Here is a 16,424-nt window from a genome sequence, read left to right on the forward strand (position 1 = left end):
TAGACTGTATCATGTACCTTGTTTGTATAAATACTGTCTATTATAAATTTCACAGTGTATTTGTCCGCTGTAATGCTGTGTAAATTTTATGAATCAATAAAATAAAAAATAAAATAAAAAAATAAAATAAAGGGTACATTTCTGAAAGTAAATGAAGTTAATTTCACAGACACAGGTCTATATACCTATCTACTCTAAATGAACTTCGTCTTGAAGATAATCATGAATTAGTTTATCTGATACAGCCTTTCCGAATGTGTACACACTACACATATGCCTTAAATTAGGTACCCGTATTACCAACTGTCAATCAGTCATTGCATTTGCAATTAACATTCTAATGTGATGCTATTTTATGCTACGGGTACCTAAACTGTATTTAATACATTTTGTAAGTGAGTGTCGGCAACGCGCATGTAAAACCCCTAGAGTTGAAGGCAGCCATAGGCTACGGAGATCGCTTAGTATCAGGCGGGCGTGTTTGTTTGTCAGCGAGGTATTAAAAAGCTGTGCTTTTAGATGAATTATTTGTCTATACATATTTACAAGGGTCCATGTTCCATTAGTCCTGGAAATATTTACATACCTACATCATAAAGGTGGGCTTAGTTGTGCTGTAACGTTCCAACCCCTAAGCCAGGGCTCTCCAAACCCCGGCCCGCGGGCCAAATCCGACCCGCGAAGCGTTCCAATCCGACCCGCCGACAGCGGTCCAATCCGGCCCGCGGGAGCCAGGCTCCAGGTGTTCAGCCCTAACAGCAGCAACCCCAGATACACCCACCCCCCCTCGGCGCCGAAGGTGGCCCGCGCGAAAATTCTGAGGCGCAATATGGCCCTCAGGTAAAAAAGTTTCGAGACCCCTGCCCTAAGCTAATCGAAATTGAGATAGGGTAGGTACCTACAGCAGGGCAGCTACGAATTTTGTTTAAAAAAATGGGTAACCAGCAAACTGTCGCACCATTCGTCGGAATTGTTTCTTCACTTTCTTCACACAACACCTTCTTGAAGAACAAAGCCATTTACATCCTAACACAATTTTCCCTACTTCTCGTGGTATATCGTCTGGTCCTAGATTTTCCATTTTTCATACTTCTCACAGCCGTTCTTACTTCATCCATACGAGTATATGGGCCTGATTCGGATTTTGAAATAGACATCTATTAGACATCTTTTAGACATCACCAAGATACGATAACGATATGTTTAAGATCTAACCTGTCAAATTTGACATTTGTGCGATTCTGGAGATACTGTTGAACGATTTCCACAAGATATAACTTAGAGATCCAATTCACATATAATAGATATCTTACTCTATCTAACGTAAAAGTGACATTGGTTGCCCGAATTGCGCTGCAAAAGAGAACTAGTTGATATCTAAACTATAACGTATCTAGAATGGATCTAGTACGTGTCGTCTCTTGTGAATATCTTGAAGTTCGAATACGGCAGTATATTTCTCTCACTGAACCCATAAATATTTATCGGCTTGTTAATATTACTAAAAAATTTTTTTTACTAACTTTAATAACTGAGTTAGTGCATCATTTTCTCGTTCTTCAATTATTAAGTCTGTATTCCTATTTCTACAAGAAATATGCTGTACAAGTATGTATTTGTCTATACAAGTAAGTAACAGCAAAAAAGTGTAGGTACTTATGTATTTACAGTTGCATTTACTTATTTATTTACCTACAGTCGAGTGCTCGAAATTGCGACATGCAAATATAATGAACAGTTATTTATAAAAGCAATTGTTATTATCTAGGCAAGACCTTTAACCTTTATGTAGCTCACGTTCGCCTGTCGACGACATCTTTATACAGGGCGTCTTTCTGGTACCTTCTTCTGCGTCTGCCCCTTGAAAAATATGCACGTAAATGGGTGAAAACAACTTTTTCTTATTCCTCGTTGCTATGCTTATGGTCGTTTGGGTCACTCTTTAAACCATGGTTTTATGGTATTTAAAATACACAAACATACATTTTATGGCAGTTATAAGCCCATTCCATAAGCATCGACGTTTCATGAATTTTTATGTAGGTAAACTTATTTTCTATACGTTCTAAAATTACCTACTCGTAGAAGTTCTACGAGGTGGTAATAGTAGTAGGTAGTAGAACCCATTTTTCAACGTTGAATTTTAGTTGAGTTTAAGTGGATTTCCGTGTTTACGGCCACCGTTTACTAATTTTATACAATCGTTTTGTATCCATCTAGTAGCTAATTTAAAAGTTTAAGAGATTATACGTTAAAACCGGGCAAGTGCGAGTCGGACTCGCGCACGAAGGGTTCCGTACCATAATGCAAAAAAAAAACAAAAAAAAAGCAAAAAAAAAAACGGTCACCCATCCAAATACTGACCACTCCCGACGTTGCTTAACTTTGGTCAAAAATCACGTTTGTTGTATGGGAGCCCCATTTAAATCTTTATTTTATTCTGTTTTTAGTATTTGTTGTTATAGCGGCAACAGAAATACATCATCTGTGAAAATTTCAACTGTCTAGCTATCACGGTTCGTGAGATACAGCCTGGTGACAGACGGACGGACGGACGGACAGCGAAGTCTTAGTAATAGGGTCCCGTTTTACCCTTTGGGTACGGAACCCTAACAAGATCTTCGCGTTTGCGTAGCCGGGCAATGTCAACACAGCATGACAGGTGCGCCTGACTTCATCAGCCGCTCGGCTCCGGGAGGCCTTATCTATACAAAATAAATTGATTTGTGTTTACTCCTGAGGGATAATGACTTTTTACCTATGCTTTGTCTGTCATCCAAACCTTGCACCTCATTAGATACTTAATTAAATTGTGTCAAAATATTCATTTTTAGTTCAAGCTTTTATTGCAGACTGCATTTCTCTTAAGATAGTTAGATATCTAGTTATCTGCTTCTCAAGATCATTCTAACCACGGAAGAAAGAATAAGCGCGCCGCGCTTGTGATTCTAACCACGGAAGAAAGAATGAGCGCGCCGATTCTAACGATCCTAAATTGAATAAGGCTGCGTTGTTTTGTTTTATTACAAAAGTTCTAAGTATGGCCAATTGGCCACCTTTAAAATTGAGTCCCGCCGAGTTTCTTGCGCCAGCCGGTATCTTCTCGGGACTGTGGTGTACGGTTAGAGCTGGTGGTATTTTCTGCGATTTGTAAGTGCATTGTAACTAATATGCCTACATTGAAGAATTAAGACTTTCAATTTCACATTAGTCGCTATCAGCCCTGATCAGTTTGATGACACTTTAACATTATATTCCCATCAGAGTTACGTATTAGAGGTGTGCTCAATTTCAACTGTATTTAAGTAATATCGGGAATTGCTTACTAATTTTGAAGGTAACTTATTTAGGTACCTACATAATAATGTACAAAAGTATAATGTTAAATTCTGCATACGGAACGCATACTTTCGTAAAACTATTATTTTATTATTTTCACTTAAAGTTCATATTTTTGTATAACTTCAATAAGGTGGCGGTACTGGTGCTCGACGCGGTCCCAGTACATGTATTGTCATCTTGAAACTTAAGTCATTGTCAATAGAGGTGACAGCAGGGTGTCGTCTATTGGGCATTAGCATGTCGAGCACTATTATAGTACCACCACCTTATTTATACTAAAAGGTATTTAAAAATAAATCTGAAAACAAATTTTATTAAGTTGTTACAATTAGATAATCAAATTATCCAGAATACGAAGACTAATTAAAATAAGTAAACGTGCTCGATCACGGGCAATTCATATTCACCTTATTTTGTCATTGTTTGAAATGTACATAGTAATGTTAAATATACTCAGATGTGCGTACGATTTACAAACTTAATTTTATTCATGTAAATAAACCACCAATAGTGGTAATTACATAAATTATCAAACAAGTTACAAAGAACGACCTCTTCCAGACAGCCTTAACGTAGGTATTCCAAATGTTGTACTAAATATATACTCATTATTATTTTTTATTTTTTTTTTATGTTATTTATTTATATATTTATTAACATAAAAATATACAGCTTATACAAGTACAGTGTCCCACAAAACAGTTTACACGGTTTGACTGTGGGATCGTGTAGTCTCTACTCTCTTATAACAAAATCGTTTACATCTATCATTACTAATAATGCTCCACAATTACTATACGCGATTTACGAGGTAACTACGCAGCTTTTTACCAAATTTTACTTTATTGGCTTCCTGTCTGATGTCAGAGGGCAGGCTGTTATGGTCATCATCATCATATCAACCAAAAAGTGTTAACTCTAAGATATAATATAAGTCGTTCACAAGGGACAAACAGTACTTATGTGTTAAATATTTATTTTTGAAGATTTTAATGTTGAGTTTAAGGTCCGAAAGGCTGTGATACAGACGGATTGCAACCCGACTGCAATTCGTATGTGAACTGCACGCCGACTGCATGCCACCTGCAACGTCGGCGTGCAGTTCCCATACAAGTTGCAGTCAGGTTCAGGGTTCAGGGCAGGTACCGGCCCTAATTGGTTACCCAATAACTTAAAAATGGATCTCCTATACAGATCAATAACAGGATAAAAATGGCCCAGCGAAAACTTTTATCAATAGACAGATCGACTGGGATACTGGGAGGTATTTGATTAATCTTGAGCAACCGAGTTTTGATTTGTCACAAAAGAATATGACTTTTAATGAGAAAGTTTCCCGTGTTTAATAATTTCCTGATCTGTTGAAAAATAAACTAGGCCTATTGTACTATGAAGTATTTGAACAAATTAAATTATTTTTCAGAAAATATTTTAATTTGTTTTTATCAAGTAGAAACACTACTATATAAATTATAAACTGAAATAAATGTCATATACTAAGAAAAAACTTTTTCTTAGTATATGACATTTATTTCAGTTTAGGCCTATTGTAGTTAGTTTTGATTATTGCTCACCTACGTACCGGGCCGCAATCACCATATACCTACTCGTAATTCCGATTCCTTCTTGCTAATGCGTAAAGGACCCCACTGATTAACAGTCCGCCGCGCCGGACGGTATCGGCCTGTCAATCGTTCGGAACTGTCAAAATTTTGTTCTAACTGACAGGCCGATACCGTCCGGCGGACTGTTATAGTTCGTTTTTTTTAGCATTAGAAATAAGGTAAACAATCTTGATGTGTCTTTTAATTGAAAAACACATTTTAAAAATAAGTTACGGCAAATATGTAACAATTATGAATCTAATACGATCATTTATATTCTTCTGCTTTCATAAGTATTAAATTTTGATTTTTAAAAAGCTTTTTCAATTAAAAGACTTGTCAAAATCGCTTACCTTCTTGCAAGTTCTTTCTAATGCTAAAAAAACGAACTATAATCAGTGGGCCCCTTAATGCTTAGTTTGCCTGTGGTTTGATGTTTCATAAACTAAGGATATTCACATACATCTCCTTCCGAATAAGTGCGCCTTGTAGGCTGTGGTTTTCCATGTACTTAAATGATTCGCCGATAAAATAATCGGGGAGTTGATTATTTAATCCGCAGAGAACATTTCGCCGAATAATTAAATGATTCATAGTGTTTTTTTTCGCACATGTATTAAATTTAAATAATGTGCAAGTTTATAACTTGTATTAAAAGAACGAGATCTCGATTAATTATAGAGTCCGATACCTACTTGATTCCTTCGTTTCCCTTTAGGTATTTAGGTACCTACTAATCTTCTCTTATACCTGACACTTGACAGCACTACCTAATTCATAATATTTGTTACTGTTTTATTTAAGAGTTTATTCATGGTGGCGCCTACAGTAAATTAGTTTTTTTTTCATTCAAAAAAAGATTTATAACCGAATAATTAGATTCACTCCTGGCGACCAGACCCATAAAGAGTTAGAAGACCTAAAATGGAACTTATTTAATCTAATTGGATTTAATGTAAAGGCTTTGGGTATTTTCAATAGAACCTCCCGCTTTTATATTGATGCTTTGGGTAATGTGGTGAAAGGCTCGGAAGTACTGACTTTTTCCAATAACTGATTTGACGCAAATTACATTTTATTTACCTTTCCAGAAATAATAACAGGCCAAGAAAAATTTCACAATTAGCTTCTGGCTAGACTAAGTATTTAGAAATTGGTACTTATTTACTATTGTACTGTATTTTGTTATTGTATTGTGTTTGCTTAGTCTACATTTCTGAAATTCACCAGGCTTGTCAGCTTGACCTAGGTTGCTTAATTTGTAAGTAACAGTTCTGTTAAAAAAGTGGGTTAAATAATTAATTTGTCCAATTATTGAAACCTAATTCGCAGCTGGTTGCTTATGTTAGGAACTCCGAATTCTACCCCAAAATTGCACGAACCTCAAGGTAGGCGAACTAATTTACACTTGTATCATAATTTCGTCATGATCTGTTGCAAACCCCGCGGAGCGTAAATCTGTGCAACACCTCAATATACGCGATCTCATTTTATGTAGCACATAGCTGCCAAAAAGTTCATCAAGGTTTACTAAACTAATCATGTTTAAAAATATCGAAACAGGTTTTGATGCTTGCTATAAATAAATACTGAACACGAAAACATATCTCTCAGCCGGAACCAGATTTGCCGAAGGCAATCTTATTTTAAGGCCTAAGGCGTTGTATTTGATGTTAAGACTAATATTTTTTTGTAATTATTTTATAATACTTCGATAAAATATTCATATTAGGCATGTTGCTTTTGTATGCCAAAGCCGAGTTCCTCAACCATTTTTATTTTTCGCACTATTGTTTCTAATTCGCTAATTAAAAACGTCAAAATAGGATTTTAAAACAATTTGGTTCGGCAAAATTAATTTTGTACCTAGGCAACTTTGTACCACCACTAATTCCGTAATTTCTGTATTAAGCGTAAAAGTTAAAGGCCAAATCAGTACCTTAAGTATGTGTAATGAATGCAGCACTGCTCCGGCTCTGTGCGTCCTACTACCATAGAGAAATATAAGTAAGAATAGAGTGCTACATCAGTTTTGGTACCAAAACGACTATTATTTTCGCAGTCGACATCCAGCCTCGAGTAGCGGAATAGGGTTGTTGACACATGTTGAATTGTATAACTAAATCTAGTTAAATAGATAGAAGATGAGCAATTTATCACAATAAATTAGAAACTTAAAAAATATAATATGGGAATAATAAAAAAATACAAGACCTTAAAGTTTAAAAAAAAATTTTTTTCCAACTTCCAAATAGGAAAAAATAATGGTACCATACGATTCCTTACATTTTATTAAAAAAAATATTGTATACCAACAATATACATAAACGCAATATTTCACTGAAAAAATGAGAAGGTGTTACAAAATAAAATATTTCCGTGCATTCAGTCTGCATGCAGGCGTGCAAATATTGTAAAAACAGGCAATAATAAAGCATAAAATAATATAAATATAGGTAAAAATGGAGTACCTAATCAATGTCAAGGCTATTATTAAGATAACATTTAGAATTTAACAATAGGTACCAAATTATGAATGTCATTTAATAAAATAGAAAAAAAAAAGAATTACGTATTACAATAGAAAAACCAAATGTCAGTTCCGATCCAGATATTTTTTTACGCTATAGAAAAAAAAATTCTAAAAGCCAGTTAGTCAATTTATTCTTAGAAGTATTTATGAGACTACTAGTCTCATACATCGAAACGGCCTCTAACGTTACATCGTGACGTCACGATGTATTGCCATTTTGTTAGAAGCGTTTCGTTAGTAAAGTGCGGGGCAGACTTTGACCATCATTTGTGACTTTTGTATTGCTTTAAGACAATGGGTCCCACACAGATATTTGATCCTCAAAGCAAACCTGATCGATTGATACCATTCATAAAAAATTGTCAAATACCCTATTATCAGTACCGCTACTCGATACTAGAATTCTCTAATTCTCTCTCTTTTTGGCACTAAAACTGAAGTATGGAGTGAGCACTCTATGGGCCCGATTCGGATTTTGAAATAGACATCTATTAGATATCTTTTAGACATCACCAAGATACGATAACGATATGTTTAAGATCTAACCTGTCAAATTTGACATTTGCGCGATTCTGGAGATAATCTTGAACGATTTCCACAGGATATGACTTAGAGATCCAATTCACATCTAATAGATATCTTACTCTATCTAACGTAAAAGTGACATTGGTTGCCCGAATTGCGCTGCAAAAGAGAACTAGTTGATATCTAAACTATAACGTATCTAGAATGGATCTAGTACGTGTATGTATTTTTTTCTATATGCTACTACATAGTGTGTTGCGTTGTGTGCTGCGTGCTCTAGTAGAGTCATAGAGAAATATAAATAAAGAAAGAGTGGTAAGTATTAGGCGGAATTTGGTATTCTTTGGCAGGTACCTCTTACAGTAAGGACCATAGAGTAATATACTTACCTAAGTAAATGAATGAATGAATGAAATTAATTTATTCCAGAATGTGAATCCATATGTGATTAAAACATTTAAAACTAATTACATAATACAATATGATGATTAAATTAAATTAAATTAAGACGTACACAAACACAACAATTAATTATAAGGACCTGAGTCTCGGGTCACCCCGACCCCGATACGACAGGCCCTCCATCGCTCTTGCAGCGGACTGGCGTCCCACTCTCTGACCGCCGACAGTAGAGTGTTGGAGGAGAAGTAGATCGCCTTTCTGGCGGTGGCGCTCCTTACGCGCAGCAGCGCGTCCCAGCCTGGCGCGCGCCCTTCTGTGAACATGGCACTCGCACTTATACAGTGTAGACGCTTGTACAGAAACTGAGGAACAGCTGCCTTTTTACTTCGAAAGAAAGAGTGGTAACTCCATACATCAGTTTTCTTACCAAAACGCGAGTTATTTCGTAGTTGACATTTAACGTCAAGTAGTGGAACTATCAGTACCGCTACTTGACACCGGATGTCACAAAGTGTCGCTACAGACGAAAAATTTACTACTAAAACAATTCACAACTAATATAAGCAGGAGTGGAAAATTGATTTCCGGTTAATCCGGTTATCATATTAGCTGAAAATTGTTGAGGATTAGAGTTTTCGTTCGTCGCGACATGTATTGTCTACTACTAGCAGTACCTACTGATAAATTCCGCTACTTGACGCTAGATGTCAACTACGAAACAAAGCCTTAGTCACAACTTATTAATATGTTAAGATAGATATTTGTCACATTTCTGAAAAGCTGCTTTAAAACATGTGCCATAAAATGTTTATACACGTGTTAGAACACACGATCACGGACAGAGACCGACGAATTAATGCAAAACCACTACAAAAACCCGTCCGTTATTTACGTACCCGCACATACCTGGCGCGTTTGCGTCACCGGCTCAACGGTCAAGTGACCCCTGATTTGGCTTTTTAGCGGACACCTGGCTATAATGCCAACGCCAAATAAATGTGGAAAATTTACAGCCCAAACCAGTGAGCAACATTAAACGTCACAGTCATATAGTGGGAATCCCTTTTTCATTGAAGTAAGTAATAATAAGATAGTTGCCATAAAATTTATGTATGTAGGTAATTTTAATAACAAAGCTTCCGTGAGATACAGACATATATAGGTTATAGGTATTCGCGGGACTGGTTTCCGCAACTCGACGTCATAAAATTGCGCCTATTTTGCGTGGTGGGTTGTCAGCACTGGCAGCACTGCTCTTGCCAACCCAACTCTGCCAAGAAGCCCAGCAGACCCTTGATGTTGCCGACGACTTCTGGGAGAGACCCCGGCGAACCGAGGTGTTGTGTAATATACTAATAGTTCTACATTTAGAGATATATGTTGTTTGTAAAGTTATTAGAGAATCGGCGGGATTCGGGAAATGAATTAGAGATTCACTAGATATGAAATAGTAAAGATATGTGACGTTCCACGACAAAAGGTACCTTATGGCGGTTGGCGCTTACGCTATTATTAACACCGCTCCAATATTATTGCGGCCGCCATAAGGTACCTTTTGCCGTGGAACGTCACATATCTTCACTATTTCATATCTAGTGAATCTCCAATTCATTTCCCGAATCGCGTTGAATGGCATATACGTTTGACGCGTAGTCTGATCCGTTTTACTTTTGATGCTGAAGGTACCTACTACCTACACAATCTTCCATTAATAATCGTTGTTAATAATTCAATCATATACATGGTAGTTTAATACATAGCACCAATACAATGTTTGATTATAATAATGGTAATAAAAAACAACATTCTGCATCGTTCGTTCACTGTGCAAAGGTGCGTCCTGAATGTCCTGATACTCCTAATCTAAGCTAATGCGAGTGCGGACGCATGTTTGCTGTAGGTTGCGTGCTGTGTGCGAGCCTGGCATGCGTTGGGTTGGGGTAATGGTGAGGTGTAAAGCTTACATGACGGCATGGAAGCAACTTTAACTGCTAGCCACGTGTCGATAAGGGACATAAAGTACAAAGTGTACAAACCAGTATGGAGTATATTGAAAACAAAGTAACGCTTATGTTTTATTACTGCTATAAATACGTTAATGTTATAATAAATGTCATGTTTTTGCCGCATCTGTTTGCGTGCCTTCATTGAATGAAATTCTGATTTAAGGTGTTTTTTTGGTTCGATCAGAGTTCTATTCGGTTTTGTCTCTATCTACTTATAGGCAAACAATGCCTACGCCTTTGTGGCTATGAATTAGTGCCAGTTTTTAACCATATTACCTTAATAACCATAAACCTCACTTTTGACATTGACAGATCATATCCATAAATCCATAACAGATCCAGATCAAATTCATAGCCTGTTATTACCAGTGATCGTACATTTTCCAGCATTTTTGGTGCAGCAGAGTGGTGTTAACGGAATTGGTATAGATAATTTCAACTGAAATGGTAAATAATGGTTAATATTAACGTAATTAACGCTAATTAATCATTAGGGTTGAAATTATTTATACCAATTCCGTTAACACCACTTCGCTGCACCAAATCGATTCGCGTGGTGTTAACGGAATTGGTATAGATAATTTCAACTGAAATGGTAAATTAAGGTTAATATCAACGTAATAAACGCTAATTAATCATTAGGGTTGAAATTATTTATACCAATTCCGTTAACAACACTTCGTGCATCAAAAACGCTGGAAAATGTACGATCCCTGGTTATTACAATCACAATACGCCTCCTGTCCTTGTACCTACTGTCTAAACTTTACCTAAGGATAACGGCTCGTAGCTCTTTCGTTACGTTATTTCTTTTCGTAGCATTTCGTAGCAGTCTGTGCTACGAAACAGGATTAGTGTAATTTTTTGGGAAAGGCAACACAGGAGCGTCATTCTGAGACAATAAGCTTAAATAACACCTACCTTTTACTAACTAACTACATCAGTCAAATCTTACAATAAAAAAACATTGCGTGATGTAGTTCTATATTTTTTTGTATGTTGTTTGGAGTCCTTGGAGGAATGTAAAACTATGTTTTGCAAGCAAAAAAAAGTTGTGCTCCCTGCGTAATTTGCAATTTCATTTTATTACGATAACTAGAGAACTGTAAAACTTACTGACCCTTTCTTGCACTTAAATGAAAGGTAATTAAATTTGCTACTACTTTATTTATCGCAATATATCTAATAGCATGAGCGGTTGAGCCGATATTTGTCTTGAAATATAGGAAAAACTGAAATTTTCATTCTAAGGGTAAAATTACCCTTTTTTTAAGTTCCATATCTCATGACCTATTTGACATACGGCGCTGTAAATGGGCTTAAATTGTTCCAAATTTAATGTTCTTACAACATTACATAGCAAGTTTTGACCATAAAGCCATAGTTTTATAATAAAAGTGCAAAAACTGAAAAAAGTCCGAAATTTTTGCAGTTTTTTGTAAATTACGCAGGGAGCACAACTTTTTTTTTTGCAAAACATAGTTTCACATTCATCCAAGGACTTCAAACAACATACAAAAAAATACAGAACTACATCATTGTTTTTTAAGGAGATTTTTTTGTAAGGTTTGTCTGATGTATTTAAACATTTAACTTAAAAGTATTTATTTTGCTTGCCTGTCATAATGGGGTAAGCGCGATGCACAGCGAGTAATATCATATCATTAACCCTTTTTTAATCAGAATGAGCTCCTGATTTGATTATTTTTTACATCGATATTTTTTTATTAATAACTACCTATTATGTTAATTATATTTTCATACGTCAGTGTTTTTCCTGTGTTCGCTCATTCGCTGTTTGCTTAACTTAACATTGTCGTATTTTCGCACTGTTTCATTCTTTTTCTGGCTCTAATAAAAATCGGGCAAGTGCGAGTCGGACTCGCGCACGAAGGGTTCCGTACCATATAAAAAAAAAACAAAAAAAAAAAGCAAAAAAAAAACGGTCACCCATCCAAGTACTGACCACTCCCGACGTTGCTTAACTTTGGTCAAAACTCACGTTTGTTGTATGGGAGCCCCATTTAAATCTTTATTTTATTCTGTTTTTAGTATTTGTTGTTATAGCGGCAACAGAAATACATCATCTGTGAAAATTTCAACTGTCTAGCTATCACGGTTCGTGAGATACAGCCTGGTGACAGACGGACGGACGGACGGACGGACGGACGGACGGACGGACGGACAGCGAAGTCTTAGTAATAGGGTCCCGTTTTACCCTTTGGGTACGGAACCCTAATAAAAACAGCATTGCGATTGGGACTTACCTACTTAACAACAACAACTTGTGACTTGTGACAGTTGTGACAAAACAAAAAGTTCGATTAAACATAATTGCTCATTTCTGGGAGCAATTTTCATATGTTTTTGTGCAAAAATTCTTACAAATTTTTAAGGTGCGTTTTAGCTCTATGTGTCGTGATTTTTTTCTATCGAGCGAAAGTCGAAAAATCAGTATTCGAATCGATGGAGTTAGGCACTAGAAAAAGGCCTCAAGATTGCTAATAAATTGTTTGGTAACCGTATTGTGATCTAAAAATGCCCTACGATTTTCCAAAAACTGTTCTCTGACCTCCGGACCCTAACCCTTGTCTTTTAAAGCACAAAATTAAACGTTAAGTGTTGCTGGTGTATCAACATCGAGTATTGACAATTAAAGCAATTCCAAATACTGGGACTGGAAAAAACGATGACGTGAATATACCCTACCTATGTCTTTACCTTTATGCTAAAATGGTTAAACGTTGTTTGGGACAGGTCCCACGTAGAATTTTTAATCACCATACATTAGAAAACCGGACAAGTCCGAGCCGAACTCGCCCACCGAGGGTTCCACACTGTTTAGTATTTATTGTTATAGCGGCAACAGAAATACATCACCTGTGAAAATTTCAACTGTCTAGCTATCACGGTTCATGAGATACAGCTTGTTGACAGACAGACTGACAGACGGACAGACAGACAGACAGACAGACAGACAGACAGACAGACAGACAGACAGACGGACAGTGGAGTCTTAGTAATAGGTCCCGAGTTTTACCCTTTGGGTACGGAACCCTAATAACTAGCTTCATTGTTGTTCAGTGTAATTTGCCTGTTGAGACTCCAGCGGGTTCAGTAAGGTGTTATTAGGAACATAATGCGGCGCCAGACATAACAACCGTAAGTGACATTCGAAAAGTAATTAATTGTTAAACGTATTATCGCGTAATAAATTCCAAGTTCTATTTGATTTTCTTATATCACTTGCTGTTGTGGTCGTGCAGAAATGTCGTCAGTCGTCAGTAGGTTCAGGGTTAATTAATTATACAGTAAATGTAGGTAAACGCTTACAAATTTAATCACATATTCGTTTCCAGTACCCACCTGCATAGTTCATTAGAAAATCATGTTTCATTGATGAGAAATTTATACGGTCAATTATGCGATACCAACTTACTAATTACATAGGTAACGTAGGTACATACACCTATACAGAGATAAGGTACCCCCTCGTACGTAAATACTAGCTTTTATGCCGAGGGGGTACTTTTTAGGGTTCCGTACCCAAAGGGTAAAACGGGACCCTATTACTAAGACTTCGCTGTCCGTCCGTCCGTCCGTCCGTCAGTCCGTCCGTCCGTCCGTCCGTCCGTCCGTCCGTCCGTCCGTCCGTCCGTCCGTCCGTCCGTCTGTCTGTCACCAGGCTGTATCTCACGAACCGTGACAGCTAGACAGTTGAAATTTATTATTTTAATAATTTAATTTGTTTTTAATGTATAAAAGTATATGACTTTTCTTGATTAAAGTACTTATAATTATTATTACAATGTGATGAAATTTACCGCACTATGTAAATATTGATGAACTGTTGACATGTAAAATATTACTTTTTACCAATAAACGCTATCTATCTATCTATCTATCTATTTTCACAGATGATGTATTTCTGTTGCCGCTATAACAACAAATATTAAAAACAGAATAAAAATAATTTTTGACCAAAGTTAAGCAACGTCGGGAGTGGTCAGTACCTACTTGGATGGGTGACCGCTTTTTTTTTGCTTTTTTTTTCGTTTTTTGCATTATGGTACGGAACCCTTCGTGCGCGAGTACGACTCGCACTTGCCCGGTTTTTCTCTGCAACTGACTGTATATACTTTCATTACCCGTTGTACTTCGTAGTAACTTTTAGTCGATTCGTAAAGAAGATCTTCCCACAGCGGCACATGATACGCACATTTTGTATAATTATCGAAATTACCCCTTGACTCTTGACAGCGTAACCATGGTACAAATTAATGCTTATTGTAACATACATTGTAGAAGATACCGGTTATTTGTCATGTGCGAGCTAGGAGAACTAAAAGTGACGATAACGCATGCCATGATTAAATGTAAACTTACTGAGATCAAATTCAGGCGGCAAATAACATGCATATAATATACAATTAGGACCATAGCAGTATTAGTAGGAATAGCTGGGAGCGGACGATATGTTAGCATTTTAATAAATCATGCTAAGAACATTTATCTTGGCAGGTACACCACGGCAATGTACGCGTGTGCCGTAATGTAACTGGGGCAAAATTACAAACAAACGAATATGATTTTCTAAAATCATAAACCTTCTTTTTAGCGTCGCTGTATTCTTGTAATTAACTTGCAGTTATCTGTATATTTTACTCAGGTATTTACATATACACAAACACAAAATGCTTTAGTCGTAATTCATAGTTTAGAGTAGGAATCATCATTAAATCGTAGTTAACTAAAGATTACGTCGTACGTGTCGACATCCTTATAATTAAGCATAGTGTAAGGAGAACCACTTCACAGGCGATTATTTACCTCGCTCGCTGAGTAAATTACTTTATTATACATGCTGTGGTTGGCTGTGGTATATGCGACTATGTAGGTACGTCAAATTACTGCACAAAATTATTATAGGTAGGTACTTACCCTCGTTAAGAACATACATGTATTAACTCGTATAGTATTCTTTAATTTTGTTTTATTCCGTACGATTCCAAAATTAGGTATATAATAATAATTTAGTTAGGTACATAACGTCCCAAAAGTGGGCACAGAACTCCTCTAAAGCACGAGAGGGAAATATGGTTACATTGGTTAGGTACCACTTGGATGATTAGAACGAGTACTTAGATTATTTACATTAACTTATGTGAAAACGCGAAAAATAGTATAAATAGCGAGTTTATGACTTGAAAATCATAGTACCCAGAGTTGGACCAAAAGCTAACTCTGCATTTGCAATAACAATGTGTGGCACTGTCGTCATCATTAATGTTAAAAAAATATGAAAATATGACGTTTATAATGACACTCCCTGATTTTGTTATATTCAGGTCGGTGTTAATTTAATTAATTTAATTTATAACACTTTAAACTCTCGCGTTTTGTACACATATTTAATTACACAAACGGGTCTACCGCAGTAGACCCGTTTGTGTAATTTAATTTAATTATCATTTATTTAAGGACCAACTGAGATCATTTTTGTTAGTACTTACGACTATGACTTATAAAATATTGTTAGTATTTTGTTAAGTATTTCATATAAACAAGTTAATTTAGAAATTTGAAAATCCACTGCCGTTCACTCTGAACGCCTGCAGTCGGTGTATATTATGTAAAGTACCTAATCAAATTTCAGAGCCAACGCTGTGTGTCCTATGTGCCGTTATATTCTAATTCCAAATTGAGGTAATATTTAAGGAGCTTGTTATAGTTTAATGTAAGTTTACATTTAGATTAGTAACAAGTCATCTTTATCTTGTAAGAATTTTCGGCCACGAAATATAGATTTTTTTATTTAAGTACACATACTTATTAAGTTGCTTAACTATGTAGAGCTGGTCCTACTACATAATTAAAATTGTAACAACTTATTGTAAGTCACCCATAATTCCGCAAATAAACAATCATTCATTTAATTATTCATACAGCATAATTAAAAATATTTTTACTGATACTTATTCCAAAACCAGTAATATTTTTTCATCAAGCGTT

Source organism: Cydia splendana, chromosome 9 (assembly GCF_910591565.1).
Source record: "Cydia splendana chromosome 9, ilCydSple1.2, whole genome shotgun sequence".
In the NCBI taxonomy this organism is placed as follows: Eukaryota; Metazoa; Arthropoda; class Insecta; order Lepidoptera; family Tortricidae; genus Cydia; species Cydia splendana.